The sequence below is a fragment of the Typopeltis vanoorti genome, chromosome 4, assembly GCF_054136105.1.
Source record: "Typopeltis vanoorti isolate ZY-2024b chromosome 4, IOZ_Tvanoo_1.0, whole genome shotgun sequence".
Taxonomy (NCBI): Eukaryota; Metazoa; Arthropoda; class Arachnida; order Uropygi; family Thelyphonidae; genus Typopeltis; species Typopeltis vanoorti.
Window position 1 is genome coordinate 159,002,150 of NC_143552.1, and position 17,600 is coordinate 159,019,749.

General features: G+C 37.1%; 1 pseudogene; it reads right to left on the bottom strand.

Moving 5' to 3' along the window:
* Positions 1-6,078: 6,078 nt before the first annotated feature.
* On the bottom strand, positions 6,079-6,162 carry LOC150107793 (U2 spliceosomal RNA; annotated as a pseudogene).
* Between the last annotated feature and the right edge of the window lie 11,438 nt (positions 6,163-17,600).

Sequence of the window (17,600 nt, forward strand, 5' to 3'; positions counted from 1 at the left end):
CTTTTGTTTCTCCAGTTCAATGTCGAGATTAATGTCACAGATGGCGTTGTGACATGGAAAGCCTTGGGCTAGAGCCCAAGGCTTTCCATGGGCCTTCCATCCCGATCTTCCATCCCGAGATGGAAATGTTGCATTTGCCGGGTCGTAGATGTTAATGTACCTGGTGGTACAGCCCCGGTTCTTCCAGTCGATAGCAAGGACTCTCCCTTCTGTATCCCTCTGGATGTTATGGAAGGCTCCGAGAAGGGGGGGATAGCATAAGTACCCCGACCCCGGCGGTGGTATTTGTGCCGAAACTCCAGTATGATTGGACTTGGTGCTTATGGCGCAGTTTGTGCATGTCTTTAAAGTGGAAGAAATGTGTCTCTTGCAGGATCAAGAGCCGGATATTGTGAGCTAGCATGATTTTCCACATTTCCTGCTGTTTAGGTGGTGAACGGAGCCCTCTGATGTTGAGGGAGGCAACACAGAAGTGGGGTGGCGATGTTACTATGTTTAAAGTAATTAAACCCGACCTAGATATTTAATACGTAATTTTCGTACGTACCTTGTGAGGTCGTCGATCTGTAGGGGGGAGGTGGAATATCCCCTGCCCTGCAGACCAGCTTCCAGTTTTGTATACGCGAGTTCGAGAGAACCTGGAACTCGTCAGATCTTAAAGCTAGTAATTTTATTATCCTTGATCTTATAATTGTACAAGTTGAACTGGGAGCCGGTAAGTTTTTGTATCCTGGAGTTGATACTTTCCCTGTGGGAAGAGGAGGTTTCCACATCCATCTCGGACTCTGATGTCGTAGAGTCCAAACCTCCCGTTGGGCGACCTCTGGTGTTTTTTCTGAAATTTTGGAGCAGCCGCCTCTTTTCTTTTTTAGGGAGGTGTTGAGGTGGTGGAAGATGTTGTTCCTCCTCTTTTTTAATCAACCCCCTCTGCAGGGGGGATGCTGGTTACTACAGGGGGGGGGCTTGTGAAGTGTCCGCAGACGAAGCTTCCTCTGGTGTTGATGAGGGGGGATAGCTGATATTACACTATCCATAGCTTCTTCTGCACTCCCCTCGGCTGTGTGTTGCACTTGTTCCTGTTCCAATGGTGGTGGTGGTGGTGGAACGATGGAACTGTCCGAGGTGGGGACTGTTTCCTCAGCGGATGTTGTTGCTGGGGGAACTCTCTTCTGCTGATGTTATAGCAGGACGCTTTTTAATTTTCCCAAGACAGTCTGTGTGAAAGTCTTCTCCCCGATGGTGTTGGGGAGTACCGGAAATCCACCGGCGTCTTTTGCAAGCTGCAGAGATAGTGCCTCCATGGGCACTCCTGCCTTCTCTGCAAATGTGCACAGAGAGCAAGATGTAACAGTATGGTCAGTGCTTGCGCACTTTCGGCAGGGGTGTGAGCACTGATGTGATATGTGCCCTACACTGATGCAGTTGAAGCACTTCGCTCGGGGGCAGTCACTCCCCAGATGTTCAATGGAGCCACACCGCAGACACTGTCTTTGCACTCCGTGATATTGTACTAGGACACGCGACGTACCGATGATTACGAGATTTGGTACGGGCTGTCGCATGTCCATGGTAAATGTGACTTTACTGGAAAACCAGGCAGGGTCTTCCTGGCAGAAGCTCTTTTTGATGTTACTCACTTTCCCCCACTTGTTGAAAGTTTGAATGAGCACGTCGTCTCCAGCTTCTAGATATTCCATGGGGAATCGGCTGATTTTAATTTGTCGCATTTTGGGACTCGACCATGGTGGGGGTTACCTGCTTCCCCTGGACTTGAAAGCCCTCTAACAATTTGTCTCTCGTCGTCACGTTGTTCCCGACGAACAGAAATCTACCCCCTCCATAGGAGGTGAAGGAGAAGATATTCTGCGCTCCTACGATCTCCTTAAGAACTTTCGTTAATACTCTGGGGTCTTCCAACCCTGGAATCTCCACTGACGAGGATAACCTTACTCATCATAGTCTCTGCGTCTGTAAAAAGAAAGAAAAAAAATTAGAGTCCGAAGACTCTAGAATAATCCCGTAGCGCTAAAAAGCGCTACCAGCAAGTTAATGGTTAGTAACAAAACAACAACAAAGTTAGTATAAATGTTAGAAAAAAGAAGAAGAAAAACACAATAAATCCAATAAAGTAACTATAAGTAAAAAAAAATTTCCGGCTACCAACACTGCCACACAGGAAAAATGCAGGAAACAAGAGAGCGTTTGAAGAGCGCGCCACGCTTATATCATGGCAGCGAGCACCCTCTCTCTCTGGGTATGTTACTCACTCAGCCGTCTTTGAGTAGTCTCATACGGTCACGTTCTTTACTCGGCCGCCCTCTTGACGGAACTCTTACTGCAAGGATTACCGGATGAGGACTCGGATTTTTCTGCTGTGTCATGGACTGATACGTAATGATGAGACCCTCCGCTGATTGGTTAACAACTCCGAAACCACTTAACATAACTTTCCCTGTATCGGGCATGATTCTAACATAGTTTTTGAATTACCTTAAATAATATTATCCATTAAATTACTCTCATATTACTCTTTACTTTCAAATTACACTTTATTCATTGCTTCTAAGCCTTTGCTCTTGAGAGCTTAAGCATGTCTTTATCTTAAGTGAGTAATTTCTCATGTTGTGGCTGAAACAAATGGCGGACACAGAGAAATTGACATAAGAGAGCATGAGAAAGAATTTTGGGCGGTGTTGTGTCAATTTCTTCTCTGCAGTTGAATACCATATCTCGCGATCCATGCACGCGCTAACTATTTCTAGCCCGTCTTCATAGTAACAAACAAAATAAAATAAAAACAGAAATATTACATAATATTATACCTTTACATACTGGTATTGAAAATTAATAAAAAAAATATTATAGTTACTTAAATTTACCTTCACCTTCATTCACAATAACAAAAAAAAAAAAACATATATTACAGTTCTCATAAGGCTCATAAAGTTACATACATACAATTTCTTATAATATTATTGAAGGAATTATTATTATTATTATTATTATTATTATTCCTGACGCCTCCAAGGAGTCCAAAGACTCATCGCGGGAGGACACCTACAACTGTCTCAACCACTACACCGAACCTCTACTACGAATCATCTCCATCAACGCCATCTACCGGCCACCTCCACCACAACTGGTATCCTATGTCTGTAAATTGCGTGTGTTCGGAAGGGCCGATTTGTCTGTATGCGAGATGAAAACCCGAGTTTCCGGGAGAAAAAAAAACCTGCTACCACCGTATGAGATCGGTTAACTCACCTTCGATTGAAAATCGTACAGATAAAGATTCCTCCGGTCGCGACGAGAATCGAACTTAGGCCTATTCCAATCGAAGGGCGCAATGTACCGTTGTTCTTCCAACTGCGCTGCGGAGGCGCGAATAAAGTAATAAAATAAATGGCATTTACTACAGAGTCCTTTCATTATTATGACATATTCTAAAATTATATAATTAATTAATAACTGACAAAATACAGAACAATTATATGAGTAATACAGTTTAAGCAAGAGACAAACAATGAACAATATTTACAAGTCTTGCTTATGTTATGGAAGATCATGTTGGATTCTGAAAGAAATACCAATAACTTTAATTTCTCTTCATTCAGAATCCAACACTACCAAGCAATCTCTGACTACTGCCATTCTTTCCTTGGAGCTTCTCAAGCTATGGCACTGTTCCAAGATGATTGTCGAGTCTCTCATAATGACCAGCATTATAGTTAAACATAAACCCCCTTCTTGACAGGAGAATTCCACATGGTCACTCTCCCCAACTGGGTGCAGAGTATCTACCTTCGTTATGGATATGTCATCTGATGCTATTTTCAGATCCAATACTATCAAATCCCTTGTCCTCTCTATAATATATTGTTTCATGTAAGTATCCCTTAGCAAGTGCATAAATCCCACTTCCATCTTGCCATGCCCCCTTTCGTGCCTCCAATCGATGTTCCCATAATTAACGTCTCATGTAAGTATGCTCCTCTCTCACTGTGCTGTTCTGCCAATACATGGCATGTACATCTTAGGGTCCACAGGAATATGACCCTGTTGACGCTTTGGTCTATAGCAGCACCCAGCAACGTGTTTTGTCCTATTTGCCTCTATCTCACACCAGACAGCCTCAGATGAACCATCTCCCTCAGACCAAAAATCCTTTTTAACTTCCAATTTTGTTGGATGCAATTCTTCAGCTATTATCAGCAATACCCAACCTCCTGTGCTGGTTCCCTCTATCTTTGAAAATACAATACCCTTTACATTCTATCCCTGAAAGTATATCATTTTCAGTCAACCAGTTCTCGCTGATGCCTATAATTTTTGGCAATGTCTAGCTCGTCAATGCCAAAACTTCTTCACCCTTATTCTTGATACTTTTTGCATTCGTGTACATGCATTTCAACATCCCTTTTGTACGCATAGATACCCTTCTCTAATGTCATTATCAACCCATTCAAATCCGAAACCTGTGAAATCCCATTCAACATTGCATAATTATTACTATTCGCATGCTCATTTATCACAGGGGTCGCCAGACATAGCTATATTTTATCCTGCTAATACCTCTAGTTCCACTACCATACTTTTACTAAACAGCACTTTCTCCAAACATCTAAATCAGTGATTCCCAATCTGGGGTAGACGTATCCCTAGGGGTTCAAACCAGGACATTTACGGATTCGCGAAAAAAAAAAAACTGAATAAACGTGGAGGCAGGCACAGCCATCAACAGAGGAAGACATGATACAAGTCAAAATTTCTGAAAATAATTGAACACTATACTGAGTGAAGAAAACCTTTTCCTTTGTCAACCGCTGTCAGAGCACACAAGTGATGAGGATATACTGTATTTAGTGCGATTGATTGTTATTTCAAAGAAAACTACATTAATTGGTCTAATTGTTGTGGGCTATGCACTGATGTCGGAAAGCTATGTCAGGTTTTTACTCCGGTCTTCGCAGTCTTGTCATGAAGATAGCCCCAATATAACCGGGAGTCACTGTTGCATCCACAGGAAAAGCCTAGCATATAAGCATCTCCCTGATGAATTACAAGGTCGTTCTTCATGAAGCTGGTAAACTGGTTAATTTTCTAAAGTGAAAGTCCACAAACTCGAGGATTTTCAAAACACTGTGTGAAGAGATAATGAATCTTCATTCATTCTGTTCATTTATGCAGAAGTAAGAAGTAAAGTCCTTACTCCCGGCTGTTCGAACTTAGACATGAGGTCCAGATTTTTTTTTTTTTTTTTGAAGACCATCCTTTCCAACTTGCTTCCACGTTACATGACTGTGATTGGCTTTAGAGCCTTGCATACTTATCAGATATTTTTCTACAAATAAACAGTCTAAATTTAGCAATAGTTCGAAAACAATATTCAAAGTTTCAGACAAAGTCGAATCATGACTAAAAAATTAGATTTTTTTTTGTAGGTCATGTATTGCAAACGGCAAACAGAGGTATTCGAAACTTTAGACAATTTATTATCTGAGAACATGCCACAGCTCTCCTACGAAATTAGCGAGAAAATAACTGAACCTTATTTTCAGTTATTCTCTAAAAGTTATTTTCTAAAATTAATCTTTCGAAAAGAATTATACTTCTCGAAACGTGGAGAAGAGAATAACCGGATTGCGAATCCCTTTGAAGAAGAATACTTCCGAACTGCCAGATTATTTATCAAGGAAAAAGAGACATTGATCGAACTTTCGACAGATACTTCTTTAAACGCTGAATTTCTTATTATCTTATTAAAAATATCTTCATAACTTTGGGGCAGACATCAGCAGAGAATATGTACAACTTTCTGAACAGGCGCTTAAGGTTTTGTTGCCATTTACAAATATAAAGCTGGAGGTTAGGGCTTTCTCTTCTTATACCTTTATAAAAAAATAAATGCCATAGTAAGCAGAATGCATTTCAGATTTAAGACTTTATCTTACATCAACTGAACCTGATTTCAAAAAATTATTGGCTCAAAAAAAAACTCAAGGCTCACACTGAACATTTACATTTGTTGTTCTGTATAATATACTTGTTGTGTTTAATAAATATTATTTCAAAACGTATTAAAGTTTTTCAATTATTAATAAATTAAAATACCAAATTAAATAATACTACACTTTGATCTTAGCCAAAAGGCCGAGAAGCGATTTCCCGAGTTAGTTGATCTCTGGCACGGGCAAGCGAGTTTTTCTTCCCGGAAACTCGGGTTTTTCGTCCCGTAAACTCAAGAAAATCGACCGTAGAACCCACATTATTTCAGACATTAAATATATTGTGTTAGGGTTAGGGACCACGAGATGGCGACACATTTGAGCCGTCTCTCTTCACTGTGTACCGCTTAATTAGTGATAGCCTTGGGCTATCACTAATTAAGCAGTACACAGTGAAGTTTGTTCTTTGTTTATTATTGGTTTATCCTATCTATGCTGCGATGTTGTATTAACTTGTGTTGTGCTTACTTATCTGGTTATTATGCTACTCTATCTCTCAATTAATATTCTACCTTTGGTGACTCTGTACTCCTTACAACTGAGGGCAATGGAAATTTATTTTATTTTTTGACTGCGCCACCATGTCTAGATGTCGTACAAGGAATATTAGTACTTCCGGTAGATCCTAACTATACACAATAATGTCCTCTCTTATCCCAAATGACAAATTTTTACAGTAGTGGCTTCTATTAGTCCTCTATCATTACCTTTAACTATCTTTTAGTTTCCCGCCTATAGGATCGAATTATTTGGGATCAGTTTATTGCAAAGTGAGAGCAGACAACACTCTTTGATTTTAATTAACAAACATGTTTAATAGCTACAAAATTTAGAGAATATTACAAAACATAAATCAGGGGAATTTCCCTCCGTAATCTCAGTTTTAGTTATGCAAATTATAAAACTCTTAAAGCATTATCTTGTAATTATTCAATTAGTTTATAATATTCACTTCAGCTTAAATCTTAACCTATTTCAAATAATGGCATGACTTAAACAATAAAATAAGCACATTAAGCACAAAAGATATTAGGAGTACATACAATTATCAAATTGATCTCTTAGCCCAAACTACTCCTTAGGAAATTAGGTTTACTCAGTTCCACACCTTTTCACAAATTCAATCATATAATTGCACCGGTTACCCATAGGTTATATTTATCTTATTTTATCCATCCTAGCAGTCCATTAGGACTTTCTCTTATATTACAAGTTTAACAGTACACAATAAAAAAGACACACATCAACTCCTTCTTTTCTCCAGTGCACTTTTCTTCTCTGCTCCTCTCGGCGTTCTAAGTTTTCTTTCCCTTCTCGTGTTTTGAATTTCTTTCTTCAGGGTCTCGGAGTACCAATGAAACCGTTGAGTCAGCTAGCAGGATATGTGGAGAGGTTTCCCGGTGTCTGGAACGATCGGGCGAAGGATCACGGCTGTCGGGGAATGCACAGACTCAGCTGAGCGGCAACGCATCTGGTCCGAATGGGCTCGATTTCTCCTAAGTTAATCGCCTCTGGTTATCCTCATTACTGAACTTGAGCGGCTCATGGCAGATCGACCTCCGTTTTCCTCCCTCGGACTTCTCTGTGTCTGGCTACCATTCCCTCTCGAACCTTTCTCTCGATTTCGGTTCTTGAAGTCGATTCCTAAAAAAACTTCAAGATCAATGCCTTATATTATCCTCTCTCCTCGAACCTTGGGTTAGGTTTTGGAATCCCCTTACTTTCCCGTGCAAATCTGGCATACAGTTATTAGAACCCCAGACATCATCTTGTGACTCTTGGTTTTCGAACTTTCGCAGACCTCTTATGTCTCCCCTTTCATGTCTTTAATCCGATTTTGGTGGCTTGCGAAACTTACGTTTGATTCTCGTTGCCCCCTTTCCGTGCTGCCCTTGAAGGTCACCTGAGATTGAACTCATAAACAAAAATCAAACCACCTTCCGATTCCAAAGCATTGCCCTTGGCTTCACGGATTTTACATCCTTTGTTTAAGCAAGGAGCAAGCTAATTCCCTTTGGACTTTTCATATTCTACACAGAATAGTTTACAAAAACGAATAGAAATATTTGTACAAGGTTTCAAGATGTGACCTTTCTGTAAAAAGTCGATGCATTAAACGGAAGAAAATTTATGCGGCATCAGAGTTTTTACAATAGCTAGCCTATATGAGCATCAATAATTATAGGCGGCAACCGATGAAGAGACCGCCAGACAAGTCCAGCCATGTCTTGGTACCTGACCCTAACAGGAGATGTTATGTTACTATCTGAAATAATGCTAATTTCTATGGTCCATTTTCTGGAGTTTACGGGACGAAAAACCCGAGTTTCTGGGAGAAAGAAATCCGCTTGCCCTTGCCAGAGATCGACTACCTAGGGAATCGGTCGAATAAAGGTTAGAAAAAGTTCCTGCAGTTAAATATAATGTAATAATTAATGTAATGTAGTTTTCTATGCAATCTGTGATGTATTTATTCGAATTCATTGTATCTTTTGAGTGGGGAATGTAAATATATTTACACTGTCTGTTCACCTTATTATTCCATTGCATTTAATCCCATTATTGGGTTATTTATTTACAGTTACAACATACATTTGAAATAACAGCACTATATTAATTACAAACATTTTGGTAATATGAAGGATACAATTTATACAATAGGCTGCTAAGGGGTACACAAGTGAAAAAGGTTTAGAAGCCACTTTTATAATTCCAAAACTATTTAAATACAGTCCGTCGGGCATATATAAGTCCTTTCATGCATCAAATTCATTCCATAGAAAAACTTACATTTCTAGCACACGTTTGTCAACTAAAAGAGCAAGAGAGGGTTGAACCTCCTTCGCACACTGGGGGTGATGATCAAGCTTCATTGCGCCATCTTTATTGTGCACTTATGCGTTCAAAGCTGGATTATGGGTTTCAAGTCTATGGTTCTACATGACAGAGTAACCTGGGATGGTTGGATTCCATCCATCATCAGAGTATACGGATAGCTACTGGTGCCTTTCATACATCACCCACTCAAAGTCTTTATGTTGAAGCAAATGAACTGGCTCTATCACTTCGACAGAAACAGTTAACTCTTAATTATGCCCTAAAGATAAACTCTCTCCCAGATCATCCTACATGGACTAGTGTATTTTCTATGGGAAGCTCAATATCACACACTTCCAACTGCTATATGTACTTTCAGTATGCACGTTTAAGAGACTGTGCAAGCTGTTGATATGCCTACGCTAAACATAACAGTATCCCTCCATGGTAGCTTTGCACTCCATCCTGCAACCTCTCACTCTGTCAGCTACAGAAGTCTCACTCCATCACCTGTAATTCTATAACGTACACAAAGCAGCACACTCTGATTTCTTTCGCATCAATAATGATGGTTCAAGAACTACCTCAGTTGGCTGTGCTGTTGTGTTTCTTGACGTTACGAGGGTGGTGTGAAAATTTTTCGGCCTCGACCATAGATGCCAACACCATCTGCAATATTTTTTTTCTAAGTTGGTACATCTGTCACAAGCATCCATGTGAAATCGCAAGTCATTCTATCAAGTAGTTTGTTTTATACAGCTGGCTGAAATGTTTGTCTGTATCCCTTGAAATGGATAAAATTGAGTATCATATGGTTGCAAAATTCTTTGTAAAAGAAGGTTTAACGGAAAAAAGAAATTCATTCGAAGTTCATGAAAGATTATGCACACTATTCTCCTTCGTTTTCGACAATTAAAAAGGGCTGCCGCGTTTAAACATGGTCGTACCAGCCTTGAAGATGATCCACGTGAAGGACGTCCAAAAAGTTTAACAACGCCAGAAATCATTGATCAAGTGCACAATATGGTATTGGATGACCTGTTAGTCAAAGTGCGTGAAATTGCTAAGACTATAGGCATTTCAAATGAGCGTGTAGGATATATTTTGCATGAAGAATTGCAAATGAAAAAGCTTTGCGCAAGATGGGTGCCATGCTTGCTCACAGCAGATCAAAAACGCATTCGCATGAAAATCTCTGAATAGTGCTTGGAGCATTTTAACAAGAATAAAACTGATTTTGTGCGTCAATTTATTATTATTGGTGAGACTTGGATTCACCATTACATACCAGAATGCAAACAGCAGTCAAAACAGTGGACAGAAACCGGTTGTTCATTGCCAAAGAAGACAGTCGGTTCCATCAGCAGGAATGGTCTAAAAAAAAAAAAAAAAAATATATATATATATATATATATATATATATATATATTTTTTTTTTTTTTTTGATATGCTTACTGCTCTATGATCTTATATCCTTTCCTTAAATCTTGGCTTATGTTGTATTATTTTTTTTTTTATCTTTTCTTATTATTTCTTCAACTCTAAAATTTTGTCGTATACAATTCTTACAGACTCTACCCTTATTATTACCTATAACCCTTGGTCGCGATGCCCACGTGTGCAAAACTCAATAGACAAAGGAAATGCCTCTGGCCAGAGCCAATTTCTTTGTTAAAACTAGTATTAACCCTGTTTCAAATTTCGGAAAATTTATTTGTTAACACTGCACCACCAAAATCTATAGATAAATGTCTTCATCTAAGAGCAAACACCCAGTACGGCACACAATCCTGTATCCTTTCCTCCTCTATTTCTAAACAAAATAATCCAATATATTCTTATTTCGCACTGCAGTCGTGACTATCCCGAATATATTTACACATAGGTTCTCTTTATGAGTGGTGCATTGAGATTAGTGATCAGGCAAGTTATTTGGTAAAAAAAAAAAAATCAGCTAACGCCTTTTTATTCCCGTATACGAAGCCATTTAGCCCTATCTAACTTTTGGAGACTGAGTGGGCAGTTCAATCTCCACTGGTACCAATCTGAGATAGATGGCCCAAGGCTATCACTAATTAAGCGGTACACAGTGAAGAGAGACGGCTCAAATGTTCCGCCATCTCGTGGTCCCTAACCTTAACACAATATATTTAATGTCTGAAAATAATGTGGGTTCTACGGTCGATTTTCTTGAGTTTACGGGACGAAAAACCCGAGTTTCCGGGAGGAAAAACCCGCTTGCCCGTGCCAGAGATCGACTAACTCGGGAACCGGTCGAAAAAAGGATTAGAAAAATTTCCTCTAGTGGGCGACTAGATTTGAACCACCAAACCCTTTCTTCGTGCGGTCAAGCGCTGTAGAGTGCAAACGCCACTTCTACTGAGTATATTTTTATTAGCACTAAAGCATCTATGTACAATCAAACTAAATATATATACAACTATTTACAATATATACATTTGTACATAGAATGCTTATTCTAATTGACATTTTGATTTACCTTTCTTGAGGCTACTTCTACTGAGGTTATTTGTATCAACAACAGCAGCTGTGTACATTTAAAAATAAATATATATACAGCTATTTACAATTTGTACATAGGCTGCTAATTCTATTAGGCATTTTCATTTACTCGTTACAATATACTTGACACCTGTTTTACAATCACTGTTTAAATAAGATACAACATCACATGCTCAATTTCTATTTTCCTTATTGTCCTATTGAATTGCTTGAGCTGTTATTTTTGTTGGTATATGTTACATTGTGATTTCAGTCTATTTATAAGTTCCATTATCAGATCAGTCTATTCTCGTTTTTATATATATATATATATATATATATATATACATACATATACATATATACATCCATATACACCCAACCACACACACACACATATATATATATATATATATATGTTAGCATTGACATTTTCCATATGTACAATTCGTTTTACATATATCTTCATTTTATATCTTTGTTCACATATTTTGGAAGACTATTTTATTAACTTAATTTAAATGCACATCTTATTCTTAAAATACATACATTGCTTATGTTTTTATTTACATTTATATATGCATATATTTTGGTAGTATCTCTATATCTCATGCAGATTTTATTTTTTTGTAGGCACTCTTATTTTTATAAAAAAGAATTCCATCTTGCTTTATCATTATATTGTTTGCTTAACTTAAGAGATAAATCTGTAGTTTCTTATATACAAAGTTTTCTGAATTGCAGAATTAGTTACAGGTCTATAAATGGATAATATATCCTATTAACATGTTATGAACTTATGTTATCTGCATTTCTTACAATTGACATTTCTACCGTCCTTGTGTCTCTGTATATACAAGAACATATACATATGTCTGGTAGTATATCTTAATCTATATATTTATTACTAGAGTAGTACTGACTTATCTTAAGGAGTAATTTGCTATTTACTTTTTTTTTTTTTTTTTTTTTTTTTTTTTTTTTTTTTTACACAATTAGATATATATATATATTTACACTTAGCTATTTTTTTTTCCTTTGGGTTTTGACTTCCGGCTTTTGGTGATGTTAGGCGTAAAATTCATTTTTGCTCTCTTTACTGGGGTCTGTTTAGTATTCCATTCTGATTTCTCTACTTCGTTTTCTAAATCCGTTTTACTTTTTTCTGTAATTTGTGTTACCGAGATGGTTTGAATTATTTCACTGTTTGGAAGTTCTTCATCTTCAACCGGGCAATTATTATTTGATTCTTCATTTGTGTTATTCGGAGTGATTTCTACTGAGCTACACAGGCCTTAAGTTATTTGGTTGACAAGAAAAATTTTATTCATTACTAAAAAAGCAAGTTACAATTATTTTATAGACACTAACTTATCTAAAGTTGGTATGAAAGGCAAATAAGATAACTCGACGTAACATGGATATTCTAGTTCCCTTACAACATTTGATATTATCAATCAGTATTAAAATTGGATGTCCTTCTAATTATTTAACACTCCTAGATTATTTTCACACAATTATTTGTTCAAGAACTACCCAACAATGACAAACAAAATTATTTTCACACTGCACTTTTCCAAGTTTTCTGACTCAGATTAATCATTCCCTATTCATGGATCAACTCCTAAAGTCCTACAACACTTCATAAATCACAATTCTAATTAGTCCATTTACTGTCACAATCCAACTTTCTTTGTATACAAAAATTCTTACTTTACCGAGATCTCACTGGCCTTTACTTGCGCTCATCAATTGGAATAATACCGCTCGCATTTTCTTCATTTGGTCCCTTTTCAACGAAGTTACCTGGCTGATACGTTCCTTAGGTTCTTGCTTCTGGAAGGTAGATTTGCGAATACGATCACGATTCGTGCCTACGATGTTCACGAAGCACTGCTGCCGACGTTAGTCCACGAGGTTCCGCATTTCCTTCTCGTCATACGCTGACCTGTTATGCCGAAACCTATAGGCACGTTGGCCGCTCTCATTCATCTCACCCTGACCTCACTGGAACTTCCCTTCGCCGGGAATGACTCGAACAGATAGAAGGCAAAAGCCTCATTTCTTGTCTCAAAAAACTATATATCCCGTGAATGACTTCACACGGCACCTCAATTCCTCTGCACTCCGTTCTGACGCTTCTCGTTCTTGTCGATGGGATACCCCCACCCCCACCCCCTGCGCAACATAGACCTTTGCGTACGTGATGGCCTCAGGTCATGACTTAATCTTATCTTGTCTGGGATTTTAGCCTAATGTTTGCATACTAACACATATTTCACTCATTCCTAAATTGCTTCCCCCCCCCTTTTTTTTTCCGCATAAGACATTTGACAATACAATATTCAGCTATTTTCAAATCAAGGATGTTATTATCATTTCATTTACATTCAATTTCTTTTTTATTAATATACAAGTATTACATCGAGAATTTAGATACTTGTTAAATCTGAATGAAAGGCAATACATTATAAATTCTCTTTCATTCAAAATTTAACAATGGCATCAGTGCTTTGGGATACAAAAGGTATTTTGTTTATTATCTTGAAAAGGGTAAAACAATAACTGTGGAATATTATTCCAATCTTTTAACCAGACTAGACAAAAAAATTCATGAGACCTGGTTTTGCAGAAGAAAAAAATCATCTTTCATCAGGACAATGCACCTGCCCACAAGTGTTTTGGCAATGGGAAAATTAAGGGATCTGCACTGTGAATTGTTGGAACATCTACCCTATTCCTCATATTTGGCTCCCTCTGACTTCTGTCTCTTCCCAAAACTAAAATTCTTCCTCGCTGGTCAGCGTTTTTCTTCAATTCAAGAGGTGATTGGAGCTGTAGATGGGTATTTTGCAGATCTTACTGAGAACCACTACAGGGACGGGATAATGGTGCTGGAGCATAGCTAGAATAAATGTATTAGTCTTAAGGGAGTTCATGTTGAAAAATAAACATAATTTTGAAATTATAAATTTGTTTTTTCATTTTCATCAAGAACGTTTCAGACCACCCTCGTAACTTCAACCAGATCCCACTTGATTGCAGCAGTTATACAGGAGACTTACATGCCATTCAGCTTACACTCGTGCATATAAAAGAAAACTGCTACCAAATGTGTATAATTTATTGACTCACTGAGCTCTTTTACAGGCTATCTCCTCTCCCGTGTGTAATCCATATCCAGTACTTTATGAGGTGTTATACCTGTTGTACAAAATGAAAATCCTTAATTTTCATGTTCAGTTGTGCTGGATTCCTTGCCTTAGTGGAATTAAGGGAAATGAAGCTGCAGATGCTAAATCAACTCATACTTTTTCCACGTACTGTTTGACAGTACCATATACAGACAGTTTATAAGATCAAAGCTAATTGCTCAATAGGAGTCATCATGGCAGGAAGTATTGACAAACAAATTCTATGACATTAAACCTGAAATTAATCACTGGCATTCTAGTCAATGTATAAAGAGAAGAGAGGAAGTTGTTCTTGCTAGGCTTTGCATAGATCACAGTCATCATACACATTCTTATTTATTGAGGGATGATGAATCCTCCCATGCGTGAAAAATGGAATACACATCTCACTACTTGTCATATTCTTGTGGAGTGCCAGCACTTTAAATACGAGAGAGGAATGAAATTTTTACCTATCTAGCCAAGCCATATACACTCAAGCAGATTGCATGTTTAATTTTTGACAAAGAATTAATTTGTATACATACACATTTGACTATAATTTTATTTATATGTAAATACTGTACTAAATTCAACTTTGTACATATATTATTCGTGAATTTAATCTTTGATTAATTTAATTTTTGACCAATTATGTATTGCTATAACCTTTGATCATATATATATTTGTGTAACCTTGTTGTAATTTTGTTAATATGTAAATACCACATTGCTAAACTTAATTTTTATGCATACACATTGTATAATAATTCCTTTTTGACTCTATTATTGTAATAACATTTGTTGTAATCTTCTCTATATGTAGATACTGCATTCCTTGGTTTGGTTTTGTACATGCATTTTGATTATTAACTTGTACTGTTGTCTATTTATGTACTGCTGTAATCTCTGTAGTAATTTTGTTTATATGTAGACACTGCATTGCTTAACTTTTGTGCATACATATTATTTACTAGTTTATTTTTTGACTAATTATGTTTTGCTGTAGTACAAGCCATTAGGAAAAAGAAAACCAGGACATCCTCTTAAACGATGACTTCTAAGGCCAGAACATGCCTCACTAGGCCTAAATCCTTGATATGCATGATGATGATGTATTGCTGTAGGACACCTTGTATATTTGTGTAACCTTCTTGTAATTTTGTTTATATGTAGATACCACACTGCTAAATTTAATTTTTATGCATGCATATTGTATAATAATTCCTTTCTGCCTATTTATGTACTGCTGTAAAAACATTTATAATTTTATCTATATGTAGATACTGCATTCCTTGGTTCGATGTTTTGTACATGCATTTTGTTTATTAACTTATATTGTTGACTACTTCTGCACTACTGTAAACTTTGACCTTCTGTGTTGCTGTGCCCTCTGTAGCAATTCTGTTTATCTGTAGATGCTGGTTTGTGGAACTTAATTTTTGTAGAGACATATTGTTTACAATTTTCTTTAACTGCTTACGTATAGCTATAACCTTTAGTATGGCACAGTATGAGCTTTGTTGTTTTTGTGCCAAATAAACCATAAACCTAAACCAAAATTCTACAATGAGACTATTGACTCCACAGATGTTTAAGGCTTATGCTGTGTGCACTTGAGATTATTTAGTCGCAAAAATAGAACTGTTTTTAATATGAATGTTCACATATGTGACTAAATAAATTCAGTGATTAAAAAGATGCATGACACTGTTTTTCCTATACACAATTGCTGAAAATTAAACTAGCCATGTGGACTGGCACAAACCTGCACGCACTAGAGACTATTCAGTTGTAATTGTTGGCGTAGTGTCGAACCGCTAATTTGTATCCAATAACGATTCTAGCATCTTCTGGATTCGACACATAAGTATGTTGAATCCAGAAAAATTATAATTTATTATTATACTGATATCTCTATGGAGTCTGAAAACTCATCACGGGAGACCTAAACTACCCACACAATATCATAATGCTCCTTGAATTCAATAACAGACGAAGCATTCACAACTGAGGTAGCAATGCATTCCACTCGTTCACCACTTTATAACCAAAAATCTAGTTCTTATACCGTTGTTAACTACACTCTTCCTTAATTTCCAGGGATAACCCTCTTGTTCTCCCAACACTAACCAACTGCTGAAATATTTTCCCTGCATCAATCCTGTAAAACCCTTTTAGTAATTTAAATGTTTCTATCATAAAACGGCCTGCACTTTATAATACGAAAATTGAAAGAATATAGTGATCGGAATTTTAAAGAAAAATTGTGGAGAGAAGTTTGTACGAACGTTAAACAACTGGATAGAATTATCAGCCAAGGGAAAAAAGGTATTATGTATATTTTATTTTATTTTCGCAGTAAATATATTCTTGTGTGTGTAAAATAATATAATATAATTAAAGCCTTTTTAAATATAATTTATGTTTTATCATATCATAAAAAGTTCACATTAAACTATTCATCAGTAACATGCTTTACGGATGAATGATTTCTTCCACTCCTAAGCACAACACGCTTCTATAAAATCAATTTTGAAAATGACAATTTGCGAATCAACAGTCGCAAGTCTGAGCCATCGTAGCTCAGTCAGTATAGACAAAGCCCTTTGGTCAGAAAGACCCGGCTTTGATTCCCATCTATGATATGAGGAACCTTTATCTGGTCTCTTTTGACTAAAGGTAAGCTAACCAGTCTCATATGCTGGTGAAGGGTTTTTTCTTCTGGTAACTCTGGTTTTTCATCCCTCAAAACAGGCAAACCAGTCCCATGAACATGCACAGCAACAGTCATAAATATATTACGCGAAGGAAGGCAATGGGAAACCACCTTGCTCATAATCATCTCCTTAGTATGGTAGCATATAGCTACCCCCAGCAGCCATATGGCTGAGGGAATAGAATAGAATAGTCGCAAGTTATATCATAATATTTTGTTACAATTATGATTTTTCAATCACGACAACGGAAAATTGCAAGTGCGTGTGCAGCCTTAGCTGTTAACAAAATTTGAAGGTTGGATGACTGAAGTTTGATTAGTTTGGGTTGCAAATCATACATCCATATAAAATTAATTTTAAAAATAAGAAAATAATCCAGGCAA